Below are 26,571 nucleotides of genomic sequence, written 5' to 3' on the forward strand. Positions count from 1 at the left end.
TGGCGCTGGGCGTCGCGCGGGTAAGTCTTGTATTTTTCTTCATGTGTGTTGAATTGCTTGATCACGGCATGGTGTGGGTGATGCTGACGCCGGTTGTTGGTGTAGCAGTGTTGGGCAGGGGAGGCGGTGATGCGGGCGGAGTCGGGCCTTCGCGTGGGGCGGCACCGAGCCGCCCGCACGAGAAAGAAAGTGTGGCGTCGCGACCCAGGGCCTTGAAGCGCATGGCGGACCCGGCCGGAGCCGGGAGGCCAGCCAAGAGGAAGCGCGACGCCGGGCACGGGAGGCCAACCCCGGTCCTGGTCTTGTCGGGGTAAGCTTCATCTTCCGTGCGCGTCCGGATCGTTGAACTAGCCTTGTTTCTTTTTTGCTCATTCCGTCTTCCTCTTTAGGTCGCCAATCATGCTGGTGAGGGCAGCGGCGGATGCCGTGACCGCCAAAGGGACCGCGTTCCGCAGGAGCCGGTCCAACCTCGCCGACCAGGCCGAGGTGGAGGGACGGGCCGACTCGGACCTCGGCCTGGACCCGAACGACGCCGAAGGCTTGGCCTGGCGGGACAGGAACAGGGCCGAGGCGGAGCTGGAGGTGGCGTCGGTCCGGGCTTGGACTGACGCGGCGGAGGCATAGGCGCGAGCCGGTGCGGAGCCGGCCTGGCGGGAGATGCCGGAGGGCATGGTGGTGGCGGCTACGGTGTTTGAGCCATCGTCGGTGAGGGAGCGCGGCCGTGAAGGCCGGGCTGAGGTGGTGATCCTCGACCGGGAGGTCGTGGAGGTGGAGGATGATACCCCGCCGCGGGCCGACGTAGTCGAGCGAGCGGGAGCTGGTGGCGGTGTAGGCGACGCCGTCTTGGAAGGGGTGCTGCGGGCGGCGGTGCCAGAGGCACCGCCGGTGTTGGAGGAGGTGCCGCGGGTGGCGGTGCCGGAGGCCACCCCGGCAGCGGGGCCGGTGGTGGCGCAGCAGGCCGTGCTGGCGTCCGGACCGGAGGCGGCGATGCAGGGTGTCCCAGCGTCTGGGTCTTCGACGGCGCCGGGAGGGACGTCAGAGGAGGTGTTGGCCGCGTCGAGAGCGGCCAGCGGGGAGCACGCCTTGGTGCCCCGGCAGGGAGGGCGCCGGGCCACCGCGCCGCAGCCCGCACGGAGCGGGGGCGCCATGGCCTCCGGGCCTCAGACCCAGGAGGAGGCGGCACTGGATGCCGTCAGCCGCCACCTGCGAGGCCGGACGGACCGTTCGAGGCCTTCGCCCAGGCCGAGGTGGAGCAGACGCACGACCTGGAGTGTGGCATTCTGGTAAGCCTTTTCTTTCTTGCAATTTCTTCTTTGTGGGGGCGCGCCAGTGCACCCACTGGGTGTAGCCCCCGAGGTTCGGGCCAACTACGTAATAGTTGGGTCGAATCTTTGGAGCATTGGCCTTGTTCTGACTTCTGCTTTCTTCAGCATCTCGACGCCTTCCGGGTTTCCGCCTTCAACGTCTCCTGGGCAGGTACCGCGAGCTCAAGGAGCAGCTCGCCACCAAGGAGGAGGAGCTTCGCGTCACCACAGGTATCCTTGTGCTCTTTTCTAGTGGGGGCGCGCTAGCTCACCGACTGGGTGTAGCCCCCGAGATTCGGGCCAACTGTGTAACAGTTGGGCCAAATCTTAAGACTTGCTTTTTCATTTGCTGAATCCTTCTTTTTCGCAGCCGAGGTGCTGTACTGGCGGACTCGTCTGCTCCGGGCCGGTCATCACTATGACCGGCTAGTTGTCGTCACAGACTGTCTTGGCGTCGAGGCGGCGTAGGCGAGGGCGAAGGCGGCCGTGGCCCAGCGGTCTCTCGACAAGGCCAACCAGCTTCATGAGCAGCTGTTGGGTCACAAGAGCCGCCTCGAGGCCAAGGTGGAGCTTCTTAAAGCGGAAGCCACCAAGGTGGTGGAGGCGCAGCAGGCCATGGTGGAGGTGGACCAGCAGGGCGGCCAGCTGGCCGACGACAAGGGCCGGCTCCTGGCCGAGGTGGATCGCCTGCGGGAGTAGGTCACCACAACTGAGGGGGCCTTTCAGGACGAGGCCTGTCGCCGCGAGGCGGCTGAGAAGGTGGTCGACGACAAGGATGCCGAGCTGAAGGCGGCCCTTGTTGGGGAACGTTGCAGAAAATTAAAATTTTTCCTACGGTTTCACCAAGATCCATCTATGAGTTCATCTAAGCAACGAGTCGAGGGAGTGAGTTTGCATCTACATACCACTTGTAGATCGCGTGCGGAAGCTTGCAAGGTGATGATGGAGTCGTACTCGACGTGATTCGAATCACCGATGACCAAGTGCTGAACGGACAGCACCTCCGCGTTCAACACACGTACGGGACGGGAGACGTCTCCTCCTTCTTGATCTAGCAAGGGGGAAGGAGAGGTTGAGGAAGACAGCTCCACCGGCAGCACGACGGCGTGGTGATGGTGGAGAAGCAGTACTCCGACAGGGCTTCGCCAAGCACACAACGGAGGAGGAGAGGTGTTGGGGAGGGGAGGGCTGCGCCTTGGAGGGTGGTGCGGCTGCCCTCCCCTCACCCCTCTATTTATAGGGAGAAGGGAGAAGGGGGCCGGCCCCTCTAGAACCCATCTAGAGGGGGGCGGCGGCCAAGGGGAGAGGGGGAGAGGGTGGCTTGCCCCCCAAGCCAAGGGGGCGCCCCCTCTAGGGTTCCCCCCTCAACCCTAGGCGCAAGGGCCCAAGGGAGGGGGTGCGCCCAGCCCACCAGGGGCTGGCTCCCTGCCCCACGCAGCCCATGTGGTCCCCCGGGAGGGGTGGCCCCTCCCGGTGGACCCCCGGAACCCTTCCGGTGGCCCCGGTACAATACCGGTATGACCCCGAAACTTCCCGGTGCCCGTTTGACAACTTCCCATATATAAATCTTTACCTCCGGACCCTTCCGGAGCTCCTCGTGACGTCCGGGATCCCATCCGGGACTCCGAACAACATTCGGTAGTCACATACTAGTCTTCCTAATAACCCTAGCGTCACCGAACCTTAAGTGTGTAGACCCTACGGGTTCGGGAGACATGCAGACATGACCGAGACGCTCTCAGGTCAATAACCAACAGCGGGATCTGGATACCCATGATGGCTCCCACATGCTCCTCGATGTTGTCATCGGATGAACCACGATGTCGAGGATTCGATCAAACCCTGTATACAATTCCCTTTGTCAATCGGTACGTTACTTGCCCGAGACTCGATCGTCGGTATCCCAATACCTTGTTCAGTCTCGTTACCGGCAAGTCACTTTACTCGTACCGTAATGCATGATCCCGTGTCCAACACCTTGGTCACATTGAGCTCATTATGATGATGCATTACCGAGTGGGCCCAGAGATACCTCTCCGTCATACGGAGTGACAAATCCCAGTCTCGATCCGTGTCAACCCAACAGATACTTTCGGAGATACCTGTAATGCACCTTTATAGTCACCCAGTTACGTTGTGACGTTTGATACACCCAAGGCACTCTTACGGTATCCGGGAGTTACACGATCTCATGGTCGAAGGAAGAGATACTTGACATTGGCAAAGCTCTAGCAAAACGAACTACACGATCTTTTATGCTATGCTTAGGATTGGGTCTTGTCCATCACATCATTCTCCTAATGATGTGATCCCGTTATCAACGACATCCAATGTCCATAGTCAGGAAACCATGACTATCTGTTGATCACAACGAGCTAGTCAACTAGAGGCTCACCAGGGACATATTGTGGTCTAAGTATTCACACGTGTATTACGATTTCCGGATAATACAGTTATAGCATGAATAAAAGACATTTATCATGAACATTGAAATATAATAATACTTTTATTATTGCCTCTAGGGCATATTTCCAACAGTCTCCCACTTGCACTAGAGTCACCAATCTAGTTACATTGTGATGAATCGAACACCCATAGAGTTCTGGTGTTGATCATGTTTTGCACGCGAGAGAGGTTTAGTCAGCGGATCTGCGACATTCAGATCCGTGTGCACTTTGCAAATCTCTATGTCTCCATCTTGAACATTTTCACGGATGGAGTTGAAACGACGCTTGATGTGCCTGGTCTTCTTGTGAAACCTGGGCTCCTTGGCGAGGGCAATAGCTCCAGTGTTGTCACAGAAGAGTTTGATCGGCCCCGACGCATTGGGTATGACTCCTAGGTCGGTGATGAACTCCTTCACCCAAATCGCTTCATGCGCTGCCTCCGAGGCTGCCATGTACTCCGCTTCACACGTAGATCCCGCCACGACGCTCTGCTTGCAGCTGCACCAGCTTACTGCTCCACCATTCAACATATACACGTATCCGGTTTGTGACTTAGAGTCATCCAGATCTGAGTCGAAGCTAGCGTCGACGTAACCCTTTACGACGAGCTCTTCGTCTCCTCCATAAACGAGAAACATGTCCTTCGTCCTTTTCAGGTACTTCAGGATATTCTTGACCGCTGTCCAGTGTTCCTTGCCGGGATTACTTTGGTATCTTGCTACCAAACTTACGGCAAGGTTTACATCGGGTCTGGTACACAGCATGGCATACATAATAGATCCTATGGCTGAAGCATAGGGGATGACACTCATCTCTTCTTTATCTTTTGCCGTGGTCGGTGACTGAGCCGAGCTCAGTCTCACACCTTGTAACATAGGCAAGAACCCCTTCTTGGACTGATCCATTTTGAACCTCTTCAAAATCTTATCAAGGTATGTGCTTTGTGAAAGACCTATGAGGCGTCTCGATCTATCTCTATAGATCTTGATGCCTAATATATAAGCAGCTTCTCCAAGGTCCTTCATTGAAAAACACTTGTTCAAGTAGGCCTTAATGCTGTCCAGAAGTTCTATATTATTTCCCATCAAGAGTATGTCATCTACATATAATATGAGAAATGCTACAGAGCTCCCACTCACTTTCTTGTAAACGCAGGCTTCTCCATAAGTCTGCATAAACCCAAACGCTTTGATCATCTCATCAAAGCGAATGTTCCAACTCCGAGATGCTTGCACCAGTCCATAAATGGATCGCTGGAGCTTGCATACTTTGTTAGCGTTCCGAGGATCGACAAAACCTTCCGGCTGCATCATATACAGCTCTTCCTTAAGATGTCCGTTAAGGAATGCCGTTTTGACGTCCATCTGCCATATCTCATAATCATAGTATGCGGCAATTGCTAACATGATTCGGACGGACTTCAGCTTCGCTACGGGAGAGAAAGTCTCGTCGTAGTCAATCCCTTGAACTTGTCGATAACCCTTAGCGACAAGTCGAGCCTTATAGATGGTAACATTACCATCCGCGTCCGTCTTCTTCTTAAAAATCCATTTGTTTTCTATCGCTCGCCGATCATCGGGCAAGTCTGTCAAAGTCCATACTTTGTTTTCATACATGGATTCTATCTCGGATTTCATGGCTTCAAGCCATTTGTTGGAATCCGGGCCCGCCATCGCTTCTTCATAGTTCGAAGGTTCATTGTTGTCTAACAACATGATTTCCAGGACAGGGTTGCCGTACCACTCTGGTGCGGAACGTGTCCTTGTGGACCTACGAAGTTCAGTAGTAACTTGATCCGAAGTACCTTGATCATCATCATTGTTTTCCTCTTCAGTTGGTGTGGGCATCACAGGAACGGTTTCCTGCGCTGCGCCACTTTCCCGTTCAAGAGGTAGTACTTCATCGAGTTCTACTTTCCTCCCACTTACTTCTTTCGAGAGAAACTCTTTTTCCAGAAAGCATCCGTTCTTGGCAACAAAGATCTTGCCTTCGGATCTTAAGTAGAAGGTATACCCGACAGTTTCCTTAGGGTATCCTATGAATACGCATTTTTCCGACTTGGGTTCGAGCTTTTCAGGTTGAAGTTTCTTGACATAAGCATCGCATCCCCAAACTTTTAGAAACGACAGCTTAGGTTTCTTTCCAAACCATAATTCATACGGTGTCGTCTCAACGGATTTAGACGGTGCCCTATTTAAAGTGAATGTAGCTGTCTCTAGAGCGTATCCCCAAAATGATAGCGGTAAATCGGTAAGAGACATCATAGACCGCACCATATCCAATAGAGTGCGATTACGACGTTCGGACACACCGTTTCGCTGAGGTGTTCCAGGCGGCGTGAGTTGTGAAACGATTCCACATTTCCTTAAGTGTGTACCAAATTCGTGACTTAAGTATTCTCCTCCACGATCTGATCGTAAGAATTTTATCTTTCGGTCACGTTGATTCTCTACCTCATTCTGAAATTCCTTGAACTTTTCAAAGGTCTCAGACTTGTGTTTCATTAAGTAGACATACCCATATCTACTCAAGTCATCAGTGAGAGTGAGAACATAACGATATCCTCCGCGAGCCTCAACGCTCATTGGACCGCACACATCGGTATGTATGATTTCCAACAAGTTGGTTGCTCGCTCCATTGTTCCGGAGAACGGAGTCTTGGTCATTTTGCCCAAGAGGCATGGTTCGCATGTGTCAAACGATTCATAATCAAGAGACTCCAAAAGTCCATCAGCATGGAGCTTCTTCATGCGCTTGACACCAATGTGACCAAGGCGGCAGTGCCACAAGTATGTGGGACTATCGTTATCAACTTTACATCTTTTGGCATCTACACTATGAACATGTGTAATATTACGCTCGAGATTCATTAAGAATAAACCATTGACCATCGGAGCATGACCATAAAACATATCTCTCATATAAATCGAACAACCATTATTCTCAGACTTAAATGAGTAGCCATCTCGTATTAAACGAGATCCAGATACAATGTTCATGCTCAAACTTGGCACTAAATAACAATTATTAAGGTTCAAAACTAATCCCGTAGGTAAATGTAGAGGCAGCGTGCCGACGGCGATCACATCGACTCTGGAACCATTCCCGACGCGCATCGTCACCTCGTCCTTCGCCAGTCTCCGTTTATTCCGCAGCTCCTGCTGTGAGTTACAAATATGAGCAACGGCACCGGTATCAAATACCCAGGAGTTACTACGAGTACTGGTAAGGTACACATCAATTACATGTATATCAAATATACCTTTGGTGTTGCCGGCCTTCTTATCCGCTAAGTATTTGGGGCAGTTCCGCTTCCAGTGACCCTTCCCCTTGCAATAAAAGCACTCAGTCTCAGGCTTGGGTCCATTCTTTGACTTCTTCCCGGTAACTGGCTTACCAGGCGCGGCAACCTCCTTGCCGTCCTTCTTGAAGTTCTTCTTACCCTTGCCCTTCTTGAACTTAGTGGTCTTATTGACCATCAACACTTGATGTTCTTTCTTGATTTCAGCCTCTGCTGACTTCAGCATCGAGAACACTTCAGGAATGGTCTTTTCCATCCCCTGCATGTTGTAGTTCATCACAAAGCTCTTGTAGCTTGGTGGGAGCGACTGGAGGATTCTGTCAATGACCGCCTCATCTGGGAGGTTAATGTTCAGCTGGGTCATACGGTTGTGCAACCCAGACATCTTCAGGATGTGCTCACTGACAGAACTGTTTTCCTCCATCTTACAACTGTAGAACTTGTCGGAGACATCATATCTCTCGACCCGGGCATGAGCTTGGAAAACTAGTTTCAGCTCTTCGAACATCTCATATGCTCCGTGGTGCTCAAAACGCTTTTGGAGCCCCGGTTCTAAGCTGTAAAGCATGCCGCACTGAACGAGGGAGTAATCATCAGCACGAGCTTGCCAAGCATTCATAATGTCTTGGTTCTCTGGGACGGGAGCGTCACCTAGCGGTCCTTCTAGGACATATTGTTTCCTGGCAGCTATGAGGATGATCCTCAGGTTCCGGACCCAGTCCGTATAGTTGCTGCCATCATCTTTCAGCTTGGTTTTCTCTAGGAACGCGTTGAAGTTCATGTTGACATTAGCGTTGGCCATTGATCTACAAGACATATTTGCAAAGGTTTTAGACTAAGTTCATGATAATAAAGTTCTAATCAAATTATGAACTCCCACTCAGATTAGACATCCCTTTAGTCATCTAAGTGTTACACGATCCGAGTCGACTAGGCCGTGTCCGATCATCACGTGAGACGGACTAGTCATCGTCGGTGAACATTCTCATGTTGATCGTATCTTCCATACGACTCGTGTTCGACCTTTCGGTCTCCGTGTTCCGAGGCCATGTCTGCACATGCTAGGCTCGTCAAGTTAACCCTAAGTGTTTTCGCTGTGTAAAACTGTCTTACACCCGTTGTATGTGAACGTAAGAATCCATCACACCCGATCATCACGTGGTGCTTAGAAGCGACGAACTGTAGCAACGGTGCACAGTTAGGGGAGAACACTTCTTGAAATTTTTGTAAGGGATCATCTTATTTACTACCGTCGTCCTAAGTAAACAAGATGCATAAACATAATAAACATCACATGCAATTATATAGTTGTGACATGATATGGCCAATATCATATAGCTCCATTGATCTTCATCTTCGGGGCTCCATGATCATCTTGTCACCGGCTTGACACCATGATCTCCATCATGATCTCCATCATCGTGTCTTCATGAAGTTGTCACGCCAACGACTACTTCTACTTCTATGGCTAACGCGTTTAGCAATAAAGTAAAGTGAGTTACATGGCGTTCTTCAATGACACGCAGGTCATACAAAAAATAAAGACAACTCCTATGGCTCCTGCCGGTTGTCATACTCATCGACATGCAAGTCGTGAATCCTATTACAAAGAACATGATCTCATACATCACAATTCATCATTCATCACAACTTCTGGCCATATCACATCACATGATCAATCGCTGCAAAAACAAGTTAGACGTCCTCTAATTGTTGTTGCATCTTTTACGTGGCTGCAATTGGGTTCTAGCAAGAACGTTTTCTTACCTACGAATAACCACAACGTGATTTTGTCAACTTCTATTTACCCTTCATAAGGGCCCTTTTCATCGAATCCGCTCCAACTAAAGTGGGAGAGACAGACACCCGCCAGCCACCTTATGCAACTAGTGCATGTCAGTCGGTGGAACCGGTCTCACGTAAGCGTACGTGTAAGGTTGGTCCGGGCCGCTTCATCCCACAATACCGCCGAAGCAAGAAAAGACTAGTAGAGGCAAGTAAGATGACAAAATCCACGCCCACAACAAAATTGTGTTCTACTCGTGCAAAGAGAACTACGCATAGACCTAGCTCATGATGCCACTGTTGGGGAACGTTGCAGAAAATTAAAATTTTCCTACGGTTTCACCAAGATCCATCTATGAGTTCATCTAAGCAACGAGTCGAGGGAGTGAGTTTGCATCTACATACCACTTGTAGATCGCGTGCGGAAGCTTGCAAGGTGATGATGGAGTCGTACTCGACGTGATTCGAATCACCGATGACCAAGTGCTGAACGGACAGCACCTCCGCGTTCAACACACGTACGGGACGGGAGACGTCTCCTCCTTCTTGATCCAGCAAGGGGGAAGGAGAGGTTGAGGAAGACAGCTCCACCGGCAGCACGACGGCGTGGTGATGGTGGAGAAGCAGTACTCCGACAGGGCTTCGCCAAGCACACAACGGAGGAGGAGAGGTGTTGGGGAGGGGAGGGCTGCGCCTTGGAGGGTGGTGCGGCTGCCCTCCCCTCACCCCTCTATTTATAGGGGAAGGGAGAAGGGGGCCGGCCCCTCTAGAACCCATCTAGAGGGGGGCGGCGGCCAAGGGGAGAGGGGGAGAGGGTGGCTTGCCCCCCAAGCCAAGGGGGCGCCCCCTCTAGGGTTCCCCCCTCAACCCTAGGCGCAAGGGCCCAAGGGAGGGGGTGCGCCCAGCCCACCAGGGGCTGGCTCCCTGCCCCACGCAGCCCATGTGGTCCCCCGGGAGGGGTGGCCCCTCCCGGTGGACCCCCGGAACCCTTCCGGTGGCCCCGGTACAATACCGGTATGACCCCGAAACTTCCCGGTGCCCGTTTGACAACTTCCCATATATAAATCTTTACCTCCGGACCCTTCCGGAGCTCCTCGTGACGTCCGGGATCCCATCCGGGACTCCGAACAACATTCGGTAGTCACATACTAGTCTTCCTAATAACCCTAGCGTCACCGAACCTTAAGTGTGTAGACCCTACGGGTTCGGGAGACATGCAGACATGACCGAGACGCTCTCAGGTCAATAACCAACAGCGGGATCTGGATACCCATGATGGCTCCCACATGCTCCTCGATGTTGTCATCGGATGAACCACGATGTCGAGGATTCGATCAAACCCTGTATACAATTCCCTTTGTCAATCGGTACGTTACTTGCCCGAGACTCGATCGTCGGTATCCCAATACCTTGTTCAGTCTCGTTACCGGCAAGTCACTTTACTCGTACCGTAATGCATGATCCCGTGTCCAACACCTTGGTCACATTGAGCTCATTATGATGATGCATTACCGAGTGGGCCCAGAGATACCTCTCCGTCATACGGAGTGACAAATCCCAGTCTCGATCCGTGTCAACCCAACAGATACTTTCGGAGATACCTGTAATGCACCTTTATAGTCACCCAGTTACGTTGTGACGTTTGATACACCCAAGGCACTCTTACGGTATCCGGGAGTTACACGATCTCATGGTCGAAGGAAGAGATACTTGACATTGGCAAAGCTCTAGCAAAACGAACTACACGATCTTTTATGCTATGCTTAGGATTGGGTCTTGTCCATCACATCATTCTCCTAATGATGTGATCCCGTTATCAACGACATCCAATGTCCATAGTCAGGAAACCATGACTATCTGTTGATCACAACGAGCTAGTCAACTAGAGGCTCACCAGGGACATATTGTGGTCTAAGTATTCACACGTGTATTACGATTTCCGGATAATACAATTATAGCATGAATAAAAGACATTTATCATGAACATTGAAATATAATAATACTATTATTATTGCCTCTAGGGCATATTTCCAACAGCCCTTGCCAAGGCGGTCGATCTAGAGAAGGCGCTCCAGGAGCGCGACCGCGCCATTGAACGGTTGCGGTGTGGTACGTTGCTCGAAGCGCAGCACCTGGAAGAATCCTACTCCAGTAAGTGCTTTTTCTTGCATTTTGCCGGGTCGGGATCCGGACTTGTCCTTGTTGTTCTTCTTCTTATATGCTTCTCCTTTTGTGGCAGGGGCCTTCCCGGAGACGTAGCGGCTGGCGGAGGAGGCCGTTCGCTATCAGCGCGACCCAACCGGAGTCGTTGGGTCCAGGATGGATCCGCGGGTGGCCTCGACCTTCTCGGAAATCATCACCGGCACTAAGGCCCGCCTTCGGGTCTTGGGAACGCAGATGGGGCGGCTGTCCCAGGCCGGCACGGTGATGACGGCGGCCCTCTGTCCGGACTCCATCGAGCCGAGCAGCTTCACGCGCCTGGCATGTTGGTTGGGGATGGGGCCAGACCGGCTTCATGAGTGGCGTGACTCTGCCGCTCGTGTCGATGCTGAGATGGCACTCCGGTTCACGCTGTCTTGGCATCCGGACCTGCAGCTGGACGCATTGATGGGCCAGCGGGCCGGCTCGAAGCAGCTCTTGCAGGAGCAAGCTGGCCGGATTGCCTCTCGGGCCAGCTACATTGCCGACTTCACCTTCCATGACGAGTTCCACCCGGAGCGGATGAAAGACGACAGGGTCGTGGACGGCGACGACTACGGCTTGCTTCTCCATGATCCGGAGGGGAGCTCGGAGGAGACGGGCGTCTACCGCGATGGGGGTGCCGAGGAGGACACCAGCACCTCGCTGGACCCGAAAGCCACCAGGAGAGAGCCGTCGACATCATGGCGCGACGCTGGAGATGCCTGAGACATTCTATCTAAAATTTGTTTAGTAGTAGGTCCACCCACCCACTGGGGGTTTTAGGGTGTAATCAACTCGGGCCGTGGGCCTTTTCTTGAATATTTGTGTGCAAATGTCGTGAGTGTTTTCGCTCTTGCCTTCCATTTTTGGACCGATTTCATGCGCTTTTCCTTTCTCAAACCTCCGCCCCCCCCCCCCGCGAATCAGACAACCGAGGCTCCGGTCCGTGACAAGGAGTTTGATTCTTCAAGAGGAGCGCGCAGGACTTGGGCCCTTCGAAACATTGAGCACGAGCGAAACACCCACTGGGTTGGCTGGCGGCAATCCAGCAAAGCCGGTTGGCGAGTAGCCGGTCGTGAGGCTGTTTATTTGATGAGTGGCAGGCCGGGTTGATCGACCCGGCAGCCTTTGACTTAGTGTATGAAGCGTAAAGGAGCTCTGGCCCGTTGTGCTTGCCAACCAACAGCCAAAGCTCGATATGTGGCTTTAGGGCGAAGTGGGGGACCGCGGCATCCTAACTGTATCAGGAATCACCAAGTAAGGTGGCGGGGTAGCGACCAAGCCGGCAAGCCCCCGAGCCCCCGGGTCGAGCGAGTCGGACCGGTGGCCGGGTTCAGTGTCATAGTGATGCAGGAAAATAGGGACACAATAAATTGGTCGACAAAAGGTAGCCCCCGAGTCTCGTTCGGGAACCCCATAGTTTCATGCGTTTACAAAAGGCGACGATACATACACTCGTGCGCTAACTGTAAAACGGGCGGAGGAGTTCCGTGTTCCATGGCCGGGTTGTTTCTTCGCCGGCGGTGTCCTTCTTGCGCTTTCTTGACTTGCGTGCATCAATGAGGTAGTAGGCGTTGCGGTCGCGCAAGGCCCTGCTCACTATGAATGGGCCCTCCCATGGAGGGGACAGCTTGTGCTGGCCTGCTACCTCTTGGACGAGTCGGAGGATGAGGACGCCCTTGCGGAACGCGAGGGGCTTGATCTTCTTGCTGTGGTAGTGCCTCAGGCCTTGCTGGTAGATGGCCGAACGACTGAGTGCCAGAAGGCGTGCTTCTTCGAGCAGGTCAACGCCATCTTCGCGGGATTCTCTGGCTTCGGCTTCGGTGTACATTGCGATGCGGGGCGAGTTGAACTCGACGTCGGTCGGGATGACGGCTTCGGCTCCATAGACGAGGAAGAATGGGGTGAACCCAGTCGACCGATTCAGCATGGTGCGGAGACTCCAGAGAATGGTCGGCAACTTGTCAAGCTAGCTGCCGGGTGAGCGGATGAGTGGCTCGACGAGTCGTGGCTTGACGCCGGATAGGATGAGTCCGTTGGCCCGCTCGACCTGCCCGTTGGACTGCGGGTGTGCAACGGAGGCCAGGTCGAGGCAGATGCCGGAGACAGAGCAGTATTGCTCGAGCGCGCCCTTGGTGAAGTTGGTGTCATTGCCTGTGATGATGTTGTTCGGCATGTCGTAGCACACTGCTATGTCCTTGATGAACCGAACGACTATTGGCCCATCCAGTTTCTTGATTGGTCTAGCCTCGATCCACTTGGTGAATTTGTCTACTGCCACCAGCAGGTGCGTCATGCCGCCTCGAGCATTTTGAAGGGTCCTACCATGTCGAGTCCCCAGACCGCGAAGGGCCAGGTGATCAATATGGTGTGGAGTGCTGATGCCGGCTGGTGGTTGCGTTTGCTGAAGCGCTTGCATCCCTCTCACTTGAGGACGATCGACTCGGCATCTTGGAGGGCCGTGGGCCAATAGAAACCATGGCGGAATGCCTTGGCCACCAGGGATCACGATGCGGCGTGGTGCTCGCACTCGCCCTGATGTATGTCGAGGAGGATGTCGATGCCCTGTTCCTGCTCGACACAGCGCTAGAACACGATGGTGGAGCTACGCTTGACGAGCTCGTTGTTGATGATGCTGTAGGCGGATGCCCGGTGCTGCACTTGCCAAGCCTCGGTCTCGTCCATGGGGAGAACCCCGTTCTCCAGGAATTCTAATATTGGGAGGGCCCAAGATGGAGCCGTAACCACGGCGAAGACGGCCACCAGGGTGGGTTCCGAGTCGGCAGCCCCCGAGCCGGGTTGGGCAGCCCCCGGGTCGGGGATGGCGACAGCCGGGTCCGGGGCGATGGTGGCCGGGTCGAGCTGAGCAGTCCCCGGGCCGGGTTCAGCAGCCCTCGGGCCGGCTTGAGGTGCAGTCGGGTTGTCTGGAACGTGGATGGACTCGGATTCTGGCGATGGCTTGAGGGACGGCTTGCGCAGGTGCTCGAGGGAGACGCCGGACGGGATGGCTTATCGTGACAAGGCAATCTTGGCGAGCGTGTCGGCTGCTTCGCTCTTCGCGCACGGGACATGGATGAACTCGCAGCCCTCGAAGTATCCGGACAGCTTCTGGATGAGGAAGCGGTAGCTTGCCATGTTGGAGTCACGGGCATCCCATTCGCCGGAGCACTGCTGCACCACCAGGTCCGAGTCGCCATAGCACAGGATGCGCCGGATGCCGAGTTCCTTGGCAAGCCGGAGGCCGTGCACAAGGGCTCCGTACTCGGCGACGTTGTTGGAGGCGGCGAAGTGGATCTGGAGCGCATAGCGGAGCCGGTCGCCCTTCGGGGACGATAGTACGATGCCGGCCCCCAGGCCGAGTCGCATCTTGGACCCGTCGAAGTGCATGCGCCAATGCGTCGAGTCAGGGGGCGGCGACAAGTACTGGGTCTCGGTCCAGTCGACGAGAAAGTCGGCCAGGGCTTGAGACTTGATCGCGGTGCAGGGCTCGTAGAGGATGGTGTGGCCGGCTAGCTGGATCGCCCAGTTGGCAACCCGGCCAGAGGCATCCCGGCACCCGATGATTTCTCCGATAGGCGCTATGCTGACCACGGTGATGATGTGCTCATGGAAATACTGCTTCAGCATCTTGGCAGTGAAGTACACGCCGTAACACATCTTCTGGTAGTGCGGATAGTTCTGCTTGGAGATGGAGAGCACCTCCTTCAGGTAGTAGACTAGGCACTGGACGTCTTGGATCTTGCCCTTCTCTGGTCGCTCGACCACAAGCACCATGCTGACCGCCCACGAGGTCGCGGCTATGTAGAGCAACAGCCGCTCCTTGTCGGTCGGCGCGGCCAGGACTGGTGCGGTGGAGAGCATGCGCTTGAGGTCTTGGAAGGCCTCGTCTGCCTTGCAGTTCCATTCGAACGGGCTCGTCTTCTTCATTAGCTGGTACAGGGGTAGCGCCCTCTCGCCCAGCCGGCTTAGAAACCGGCTGACCGAGGCCAAGCATCCGGTGAACTTCTGGACATCGCGCAGCCGAGCCGGCTTGCGCGTGCGCTCGATGGCCTTGATCTTCTTTGGGTTCGCCTTGATGCCGCATTCCGAGACGAGGAAGCCGAGTAGCTTCCCGGTCGGGATGCCGAAGACGCATTTTTCTGGGTTAAGCTTGACCTTGTATTCGCGGAGGTTGGCGAATGTTTCCTTCAAATCGTCGAGGAGCGTGAGGTGCTTCTTGGTCTTCACCATGATATCGTCCACGTACACGTGGATATTGCGGCCGAGTTGCGGCAGCAGGCATTTCTGCATGCAGCATTGGAAGGTGGGGTCGGCATTCTTCATGCCGAAAGACATGGTGATGTAGCAATATGCCCCATAGGGCGTGATGAAGGACTTCTTCAGGGCGTCGGTCGGGTCCAACTTGATCTGGTGGTTGCCGGAGTAAGCGTCCAGGAAGGACAGGAGCATGCACCCGGCAGTCGAGTCGATGACTTGGTCGATCCGTGGGAGAGCGAACGGATCCATGGGACAGGCCTTGTTGAGGCTGGTGTAGTCGATACACATGCGCCAGGTCTTGTTCTTCTTCAGGACAAGGACTGGATTGGCCAGCCACTCGGGGTGAAACACTTCCATTATGAAATCGGCCGCCAAAAGCTTGGCGACCTCTTCACCAATGGTTCTTCTCTTCTCTTCGGAAAATCGTCGTAGGGGTTGACGGACAGGCTTGGCGTCCTTGCGGACATGAAGTTTGTGCTCGGCGTACTTCCTCGGGATACCCGGCATGTCTTTGGGGTCCATGCAAAGATATCCCAATTCTCACGGAGGAAGTCGATGAGCTCGCCTTCCTATTTGCTATCGAGGCGGGCGCCTACGAAAATGTACTTGCTGCAGCTGGGGTCTTCCGGGTTCAGCTTCACTTTCTTGGTCTCCTTTGAGGGTTTGAAGGCGGCCTCGTCGGCCGGGTCAGGGTCAGGATCGACGCAGCGGAGGCCTCGCTTGTCAGGGCAATGATCCGGTTGAGCTGGCGGTCGGGATCGACGCAGCGGAGGCCTCGCCTGCCAGGGCGACGATCCGGTCGAGCTGGCGCCGCTCCTCAGCAATGACCAGCAACGCGGCCAACTTGGCACCATCTCGGGCCCACTCCAGGGACTTGCGGTTATCGCCGGTGATGGTGATGAGGCCCTTGGGACCCGGCATCTTCATCTTCAGATACGCGTAATGCGGAACCGCCATGAACTTGGCGAGCACGGGCCAGCCCAGCAATGCGTGATACGCGCTGGACAGGTCCACCACCTCGAACCAGATTGGTTCGCGTCGGAAGTGGCTGTTGTCACCAAACAGGACATCGAGCCGGACCCGGCAAATGGGAGAGCAGGAGAGGCCGGGCACGATGCCGTGGAAGATCGTCCAGGTCGGCTCCAGGTCCTCGGCCTTGAGGCCGAGCTTGGTCATCTTGTCGCGGTAGAGGATGTTGATGATGCTGCCGCCGTCGATGAGGAGTTGAGAGAACTTGCATGTGTGTCGAATGATGATGGTGGGGTTGAGGACGAGGGCGTAACCACCCGGACTCGGCATGACCGCCAGGTGATCCTCCCGGGTCCAGGTGATCGGGCAATCCGACCAATGCATGAACTCTGGCTTGGCCGGGATGACGGTGTTCACCTTCTGCCGAAGGAGGCGCTCGCTGCGCTTGTCATCGCCGAGGCTGATGAAGACGACGTAGGCCGCGTTCTGGTCCGGGTAGGCGTCGTCCCGCATCGCGCCGCCAGCGGGAGGCGGCGGTGGAGGCAGAGGCGGCTATCCCGCGCCTGGAGCCGAAGCCGGAGAAGGCGGGACATCGCCCCTCATGATGCGCTTGGTGATGGCGCACTGCCGAAGCATGTGCATGGAGGATCTTGCACCGCTGTGGTGCTCACAGGGGGACGTCGAGCATCTGCTCGAAACTCATGGCGGGTTGCCATGCCGTCTTGCCGGTCTGCCGGCGCTTCGCCGCCGGGTCCGCCGCGGGCTTGGTGGCCGCGACGAGCCGGTTGTCGTGGCGCTACTCCGGCTGGTCGGTCTTGCGCTTGTTGTTCTGGTGATGCTTCTGCCGGCTGCTTTCGCCGGCCGGCTTCGGAGGGGGAACCGGCTTCACCTTGCGGGCTTCATCCAGCGCCACCTGGATCTTCATGGCGTAGTCGGTGTTGGCGTATTTGTCCGCCGTCACCATGAGCGCGACCATGGTGGCCGGCTCGGAGCATAAGAGCTTGTGCTTGAGGAGGGTGCCGTCTTGGCACCCGCTGACGAAGTACTGGATCGCCTGGACTTCATGCACGCCCTCGCAGCTGTTCCAGAGCTCGGTCCAGCACGCGAGGTACTCGCGACCAGTCTCCATAGGCCCTTGCATGTACATGGCGAGCTGGCTAGGGCGGACGGGTCGCTCGTAAGTCCCCGTGAAGTTGCGGATGAAGGCTTCCTTGAAATCGACCCGCGTGTTGATGCTGCCCATCGGCAGGCTGTTCAACCACGTGCGGGCCGACCCTTGGAGCATGAGCGGTGCGTAGCGCATGGCGAGATGACGATTGGCACCGGTGATGCCAATGGTCGTGGTGTAGTCGGTGAGCCAGTCTTCTGGCTTCACGGTCCCGTTGTAATTGGGGGTGTCGCGGGAGAGCATGAACACTTTGGGAAAGGGCTCCTCCCGGATGCGTGGGCTGAAGCACGCCGGCCCGATAGCGCCGCTCTCCTCCACCTCCAGGGAGCGAGCAAGCTGATCGAGGCGGTGGCAGGCGTCGGCGTCGTCGATGGCGCGCGGGTTGAGTCGACTTGCGGCCAGGCCACGGGGGGCCGGGTCGGTTGGAGCTGGACGCCGGCCATGCTGGCTGGATCCGTGCTAAATCTCTGGGACGGGCTCGTCGCCCAACCCGCCGGCGGCTGTGGCGGCCAGATCACGCCGAGTCCGGGCTCGGCCGGATTGAAGGAAATATGCCCTAGAGGCAATAATAAAGTTATTATTTATTTCCTTATTTTATGATAAATGTTTATTATTGATGCTAGAATTGTATTAACCGGAAACTTGATACATGCGTGAATACATAGACAAACATAGTGTCACTAGTATGCCTCTACTTGACTAGCTCGTGAATCAAAGATGGTTAAGTTTCCTAGCCATGGACATGAGTTGTCATTTGATTAACGGGATCATATCATTAGGAGAATGATGTGATTGACTTGACCCATTCCGTTAGCTTAGCACTTGATCGTTTAGTATGTTGCTATTGCTTTCTTCATGACTTATACATGTTCCTATGACTATGAGATTATGCAACTCCCGTTTACCGGAGGAACACTTTGTGTGCTACCAAACGTCACAACGTAACTGGGTGATTATAAAGGAGCTCTACAGGTGTCTCTGAAGGTACTTCTTGAGTTGGTGTATTTCTAGATTAGGATTTGTCACTCCGATTGTCGGAGAGGTATCTCTGGGGCCTCTCGGTAATGCACATCACTATAAGCCTTGCATGCAATGTAGCTAATGAGTTAGTTACGGAATGATGCATTACGTAATGAGTAAAGAGACTTGCCGGTAACGAGATTGAACTAGGTATTGGGATACCGACGATCGAATCTCGGGAAAGTAACATACCAATGACAAAGGGAACAACGTATGCTGTTATGCGGTTTGACTGATAAAGATCTTTGTAGAATATGTGGGAGCCAATATGAGCATCCAGGTTCCGCTATTGGTTATTGACTGAAAACGTGTTTCAGTCATGTCTACATAGTTCTCGAACCCGTAGGGTCCGCACGCTCAAGGTTTCGATGACAGTTTTATTATGAGTTTATGAGTTTTGATGTACCGAAGGAGTTCGGAGTCACAGATGAGATCGGGGACATGACGAGGAGTCTCGAAATGGTCGAGATGTAAAGATTGATATATTGGACGACTATATTCGGACATCGGAAAGGTTCCGAGTGGTTCGGGTATTTTTCAGAGTACCGGGGAGTTACGGGAATACGGGGGAAGAAGTATATGGGCCTTATTGGGCTTTAGGGGAGAGAAAGAGGCAGGCCGCCCCCCCCCCCCTCCCCAATGACTAGTCCGAATTGGACTAGGGGGAGGGGCGGCGCCCCCTCCTTCCTTCTCTTCCCTCTCCCCCTTCCTTGTCTCCTACTCCTACTACATGGAAGGGGAGGAATCCTACTCCTAGTGGGAGTAGGACTCCTCCAGGGCGCGCCATAGGGGCCGGCCCTCTCCCCCTCCTCGACTCCTTTATATACGGGGGTAGGGGGGCACCTCTAGACACAATAACAATTGACCTCTTGATCTCTTAGCCGTGTGTGGTGCCCCCCCTCCACCGTAGTCCTCCTCGATAATATTGTAGCGGTGCTTAGGCAAAGCCCTGCGACGGTAGAACATCAAGATCGTCACCACGCTGTCGAGCTGACGGAACTCTCCCTTGACACTCGGCTGGATCGGAGTTTGAGGGACGTCATTCAGCTGAACGTGTGCTAGAACTCGGAGGTGTCGTGCTTTTGGTTCTTGATCGGTCGGGCCGTGAAGACGTACGACTACATCAACCGCGTTGTTCTAACGCTTACGCTTTCGGTCTACGAGGGTACATGGACACACTCTCCCCTCTCGTTGCTATGCATCACCATGATCTTGCGTGTGCGTAGGAATTTTTCGAAATTACTATGTTCCCCAACAGTGGCATCCGAGCCTAGGTTTTATGCGTTGATGTTATATGCACAAGTAGAACACAAGTGAGTTTTGGGCGATACAAGTCATACTGCTTACCAGCATGTCATACTTTGGTTCGGCGGTATTGTTGGATGAAGCGGTCCGGACCGACATTACGCGTACGCTTACGCGAGACTGGTTCTACCGACGTGCTTTGCACACAGATGGCTGGCGGGTGTCTGTTTCTCCAACTTTAGTTGAACCGAGTCTGGCTACGCCCGGTCCTTGCGAAGGTTAAAACAGCACTAACTTGACGAACTATCGTTGTGGTTTTGATGCGTAGCAGCCACGTAAAATTTGCAACAACAAAGTAGAGGACATCTAACTTGTTTTTGCAGGGCATGTTGTGATGTGATATGGTCAAGACGTGATGCTATATTTTATTGTATGAGATGATCATGTTTTGTAACCGAGTTATCGGCAACTGGCAGGATCCATATGGTTGTCGCTTTATTGTATGAAATGCAAGTGCCCTGTAATTTCTTTACTTTATCACTAAGCGGTAGCGATAGTCGTAGAAGCAATAGATGGCGTAATGACAATGATGCTACGATGGAGATCAAGGTGTCACGCCGGTGACGATGGTGATCACGACGGTGCTTCGGAGATGGAGATCACAAGCACAAGATGATGATGGCCATATCATATCACTTATATTGATTGCATGTGATGTTTATCCTCTATGCATCTTATTTTGCTTTGATTGACGGCAGCATTATAAGATGATCTCTCACTAATTATCAAGAAGTGTTCTCCCTGACTATGCACCATTGCGAAAGTTCTTCGTGCTGAGACACCACGTGATGATCGGGTGTGATAGGCTCTACGTTCAAATACAACGGGTGCAAAACAGTTGCACACGCGGAATACTCAGGTTAAACTTGACGAGCCTAGCATATACAGATATGGCCTTAGAACATGAAGACCGAAAGGTCAAACGTGAATCATATAGTAGATATGATCAACATAGTGATGTTCACCATTGAAAACTACTCCATCTCACATGATGATCGGACATGGTTTAGTTTATTTGGATCACGTGATCACTTAGATGACTAGAGAGATGTCTGTCTAAGTGGGAGTTCTTTAGTAATATGATTAATTGAACTTAAATTTATCATGAACTTAGTCCTGGTAGTATTTTACAAATTATGTTGTAGATCAATAGCTCGCGTTGTTGCTTTCATATGTTTATTTTGATATGTTCCTAGAGAAAACTGTGTTGAAAAATGTTAGTAGCAATGATGCGGATTGGATCCGTGATCTAAGGTTTATCCTCATTGCTGCACAGAAGAATTATGTCCTTGATGCACCGCTAGGTGACAAACCTATTGCGGGAGCAGATGCAGACGTTATGAACGTTTGGCTAGCTCAAAATGATGACTACTTGATAGTTTAGTGCACCATGCTTAAACGGCTGAGAATCGGGACTTCAAAGACGTTTTGAACATCATGGACCATATGAGATGTTCCAGGAGTTGAAGTTAATATTTCCAGCAAATACCCGAGTTGAGAGATATGAAGTCTCCAACAAGTTCTATAGCTAAAAGATGGAGGAGAATCGCTCAACTAGTGAGCATGTGCTCAGATTGTCTGGGTACTACAATCGCTTGAATCAAGTGGGAGTTAATCTTCCAGATAAGATAGTGATTGACAGAGTTCTCTAGTCACCATCACCAAGTTACTAGAACTTCGTGATGAACTATAGTATGCAAGGGATGACGAAAATCATTCCCGAGCTCTTCGTGATGTTGAAATCGACAAAGGTAGAAATCAAGAAAGAGCATCAAGTGTTGATGATTGACAAGACCACTAGTTTCAAGAAAAGGGCAAAGGGAAAGAAAGGGAAACTTCAAGTAGAATGGCAAACAAGTTGTCACTTCCGCGAAGAAGCCCAAAGCTGAACCAAAGCCTGAAACTGAGTGCTTCTACTGCAAAGGAAATGGTCACTGGAAGCAGAAATGCCCTGAATATTTGGTGGATAAGAAGGATGGCAAAGTAAACAAGGGTATATTTGATATACAGGTTATTGATGTGTGCCTTACTAGTGTTTATAGTAGCCCCTAAGTATTTGATACTTGTTCGGTTGCTAAGATTAGTAACTCGAAACAGGAGTTACATAATAAAAAAAGACTAGTTGAGGGGAAGTAACAATGAGTGTTGGAAGTAGTTCCAAGATTGATATGATCATCATCACACACTCCCTATACTTTCGGGATTAGTGATAAACCTAAATAAATGTTATTTGGCGTTTGTGTTGAGCATGAATATGATTTGATCATGTTTATTGCAATGCGGTTATTCATTTAAAATCAGAGAATAATTGTTGTTCTGTTTACATGAATAAAACCTTCAATGGTCATACACCCAATGAAAATAGTTTGTTGGATCTCGATCCTAGTGATACACATATTCATAACATTGATGCCAAAAGATGCAAAGTTAATAATGATAGTGCAACTTATTTGTGGCACTGCCGTTTGGGTCATATTGGTGTAAAGCGCATGAAGAGACTCCATAAAGATGGATTTTCGGAATCACTTGGTTATGAATCATTTGATGCTTGAGAACCGTGCCTTTTGGGCAAGATGACTAAAACTTCGTTCTGCAGAACAATGGAACGAGCTACTAACTTGTTGGAAATAATACATACTGGTGTATGCAGACCAATGAGTATTAAGGCTCGTGGCAGGTATCGTTATTTTTTGACCTTCAAAGATGATTTGAGCAGATATGGGTATATCTACTTGATGAAACATAAGTCTGAAATAATTGAAAGGTTCAAAGAATTTCAGAGTGAAGTGGAAAATCATCGTAACAAGAAAATAAAGTTTTCTGCGATCTGATCATGGAGATGAATATTTGAGTTACGAGTTTGGCCTTCATATAAAAAAATGTGAAATAGTTTCACAGCTCACGCCGCCTGGAACACCATAGTGTTATGGTGTGTATGAACGTCATAACAGCACTTTATTAGATCTGGTGTGATCAATGATGTCTCTTACCGATTTACCAATATCGTTTTGGGGTTATGCATTAGAGATAGCTGCATTCACATTAAAATAAGGCACCATCTAAATCCGTTGAGACGACACCGTATGAACTATGGTTTAGCAATAAACCTAAGTTGTCGTTTCTTAAAGTTTGGAGTTGCGATGCTTATGTGAAAAAGTTTCAACCTGATAAGCTCGAACCCAAATTGGAGAAGTGCGTCTTCATAGAATACCCAAAGGAAACTATTGTGTACACCTTCTATCATAGATCTGAAGGCAAGATATTCATTGCTAAAATGGATCCTTTCTAGAGAAGGAGTTTCTCTCGAAAGAAGTGAGTGGGAGGAAAGTAGAGCTTGATAAGGTAATTTGTACCTTCTCCCGAATTGGAAAGTAGTTCTTCACAGAAATCAGTTCCAGTGATTCCTACACCAATTAGTGAGGAAGCTAATGATGATGATCGTGAAACTTTAGATTAAGCTACTACAAAACCTCGTAGGTCTTCCAAAATACAGTCTGCACCAGAGTGGTACGGTAATCCTATTCTGGAAGTCATGTTACTAGACCATGATGAACCTACAAACTATGAGGAAGCGATGATGAGCCCAAATTCCGCAAAATGGCTGGAAGCCATGAAATCTGAGATAGGATCCATGTATAAGAACAAAGTATGGACTTTGGTGGACTTGCCCGATGATCGGCAAGCCATATAAAATAAATGGATCTTCAAGAGAAAGACGGACGTTGATAGTAGTGTTACTATCTACAAAGCTCGACTTGTCGCAAAAAGGGTTTTCGGCAAAGTTCAAGGTGTTGACTACAATGAGATTTTCTCAACTGTACCGATGCTTAAGTCTGTCCGAATCATGTTAGCAATTGCCACATTTTATGAAATCTGGCAAATGGATGTCAAAAACTGCATTCCTTAATGGTTTTCTTAAAGAAGAGTTGTATAAGATGCAACCAGAAGGTTTTGTCAATCCTAAAGGTGCTAACAAAATGTGCAAGCTCCAGTGATCCATCTATGGACTGGTGCAAGCATCTTGGAGTTGGAATATACGCTTTGATAAGTTGATCAAAGCATATAGTTTTATACAGACTTGCGGTGAAGCATGTATTTACAAGAAAGTGAGTGGGAGCACTACAACATTTCTAATAAGTATATGTGAATGACATATTGTTGATCGGAAATAATGTAGAATTATTCTGCAAAGCATATAGGAGTGTTTTGAAGGAGTTTTTCAAAGAAAGACCTCGGTGAAGCTACTTACATATTGAGCATCAAGATCTATAGAGATAAATCAAGACGCTTGATAAGTTTTTCAATGAGTACATACCTTGACAAGTTTTTGAAGTAGGTCAAAATGAAACAGTCAAAGAAAGAGTTCTTGCCTGTGTTACAAGGTGTGAAATTGAGTAAGACTCAAAGCCCGACCATGGCAGAAGATAGAATGAAAGTCATTCCCTATGCCTCAGTCATAGGTTCTATAAAAGTATGCCATGGACCAGACCTATTGTATAATCGACCCTGGTTTGGCACGGGAGTACAATAGTGATCTAGGAGTAGATCACTGGACAGCGGTCAAAATTATCCTTAGTGGAATAAGGATATGTTTCTCGATTATGGAGGTGACAAAAAGGTTCGTCGTAAAGGATTACGTCGATGCAAATTTTGACACTGATCCACATGATTCTAAATCTCAATCTGGATACATATTGAAAGTGGGAGCAATTAGCTATAGTAGCTCCATGCAGAGCATTGTAGACATAGAATATTTGCAAAATACATACGGCTCTGAATGTGACAGACCCCTTGACTAAAATTCTCTCACGAGCAAAGCATGATCATGCCTTAGTACTCTTTGGGTGTTAATCACATAGCGATGTGAACTAGATTATTGACTCTAGTAAACCCTTTGGGTGTTGATCACATGACGATGTGAACTGTGGGTATTAATCACATACAGATGTGAATATTGGTGTTAAATCACATGGCGATGTGAACTAGATTATTGACTCTAGTGTAAGTGGGAGACTGAAGGAAATATGCCCTAGACGCAATAATAAAGTTATTATTTATTTCCTTATTTCATGATAAATGTTTATTATTCATGCTAGAATTGTATTAACCGGAAACTTGATACATGTGTGAATACATAGACAAACATAGTGTCACTAGTATGCCTCTACTTGACTAGCTCGTGAATCAAAGATGGTTAAGTTTTCTAGCCATGGACATGAGTTGTCATTTGATTAACGGGATCACATCATTAGGAGAATGATGTGATTGACTTGACCCATTCCGTTAGCTTAGCACTTGATCGTTTAGTATGTTGCTATTGCTTTCTTCATGACTTATACATGTTCCTATGACTATGAGATTATGCAACTCCCTTTTACCGGAGGAACACTTTGTGTGCTACCAAACGTCACAACGTAACTGGGTGATTATAAAGGAGCTCTATAGGTGTCTCCGTAGGTACTTGTTGAGTTGGCGTATTTCTAGATTAGGATTTGTCACTCCGATTGTCGGAGAGGTATCTCTAGGCCCTCTCGGTAATGCACATCACTATAAGCCTTGCAAGGAATGTAGCTAATGAGTTAGTTACGGAATGATGCATTACGTAACGAGTAAAGAGACTTGTCGGTAATGAGATTGAACTAGGTATTGGGATACCGACGATCGAATCTTGGGCAAGTAACATACCAATGACAAAGGGAACAACGTATGTTGTTATGCGGTTTGACTGATAAAGATCTTCGTAGAATATATGGGAGCCAATATGAGCATCCAGGTTCCGCTATTGGTTATTGACTGGAAACGTGTTTCGGTCATATCTACATAGTTCTCGAACCCGTAGGGTCCGCACGCTTAAGGTTTCGATGACAGTTTTATTATGAGTTTATGAGTTTTGATTTACCGAAGGAGTTCGGAGTCCCGGATGAGATCGGGTACATGACGAGGAGTCTCGAAATGGTCGAGACGTAAAGATCGATATATTGGATGACTATATTCGGACATCGGAAAGGTTCCAAGTGGTTCGGGTATTTTTCGGAGTACCGGGGAGTTACGGGAGTACGGGGGAAGAAGTATATGGGCCTTCTTTGGCTTTAGGGGAGAGAGAGAGAGGCAGGCCGCCCCCCCCCCCAATGACTAGTCCGAATTGGACTAGGGGGAGGGGCGGCGCCCCCTCCTTCCTTCTCTTCCCTCTCCCCCTTCCTTGTCTCCTACTCCTACTACATGGAAGGGGAGGAATCCTACTCCCGGTGGGAGTAGGACTCCTCCAGGGCGTGCCATAGGGGCCGACCCTCTCCCCCTCCTCCACTCCTTTATATACGGGGGCAGGGGGGCACCTCTAGACACAACAACAATTGATCTCTTGATCTCTTAGCCGTGTGCGGTGCCCCCCCTTCACCATAGTCCTCCTCGATAATATTGTAGCGGTGCTTAGGCGAAGCCCTGGGACGGTAGAACATGAAAATCGTCACCACGCCGTCGTGCTGACAGAACTCTCCCTTGATACTCGGCTTTATCGGAGTTTGAGGGATGTCATCGAGCTAAAGGTGTGCTAGAACTCAGAGGCGTCGTGCTTTCGGTGCTTGATTGGTCGGGCCGTGAAGACGTACGACTACATCAACCGCATTGTTCTAACGCTTCCGCTTTCACCATGATCTTGCGTGTGCGTAGGAATTTTTCAAAATTACTACGTTCCCCAACACGGATTGCGCCTCACCGGGTGGCGAGGAAGCTGTGTGTAGAAGTTCACCGGGTCCGCCAAGGTGGGCGGAGCTGGATCCCGCCGGCTTGGCGAGCTGGTTGAGGTGGTCCTGCTGGGTGTTGGCCGCGTGGAGGAGT

This window comes from Triticum aestivum, chromosome 3B (assembly GCF_018294505.1).
Source record: "Triticum aestivum cultivar Chinese Spring chromosome 3B, IWGSC CS RefSeq v2.1, whole genome shotgun sequence".
Lineage (NCBI taxonomy): Eukaryota > Viridiplantae > Streptophyta > Magnoliopsida > Poales > Poaceae > Triticum > Triticum aestivum.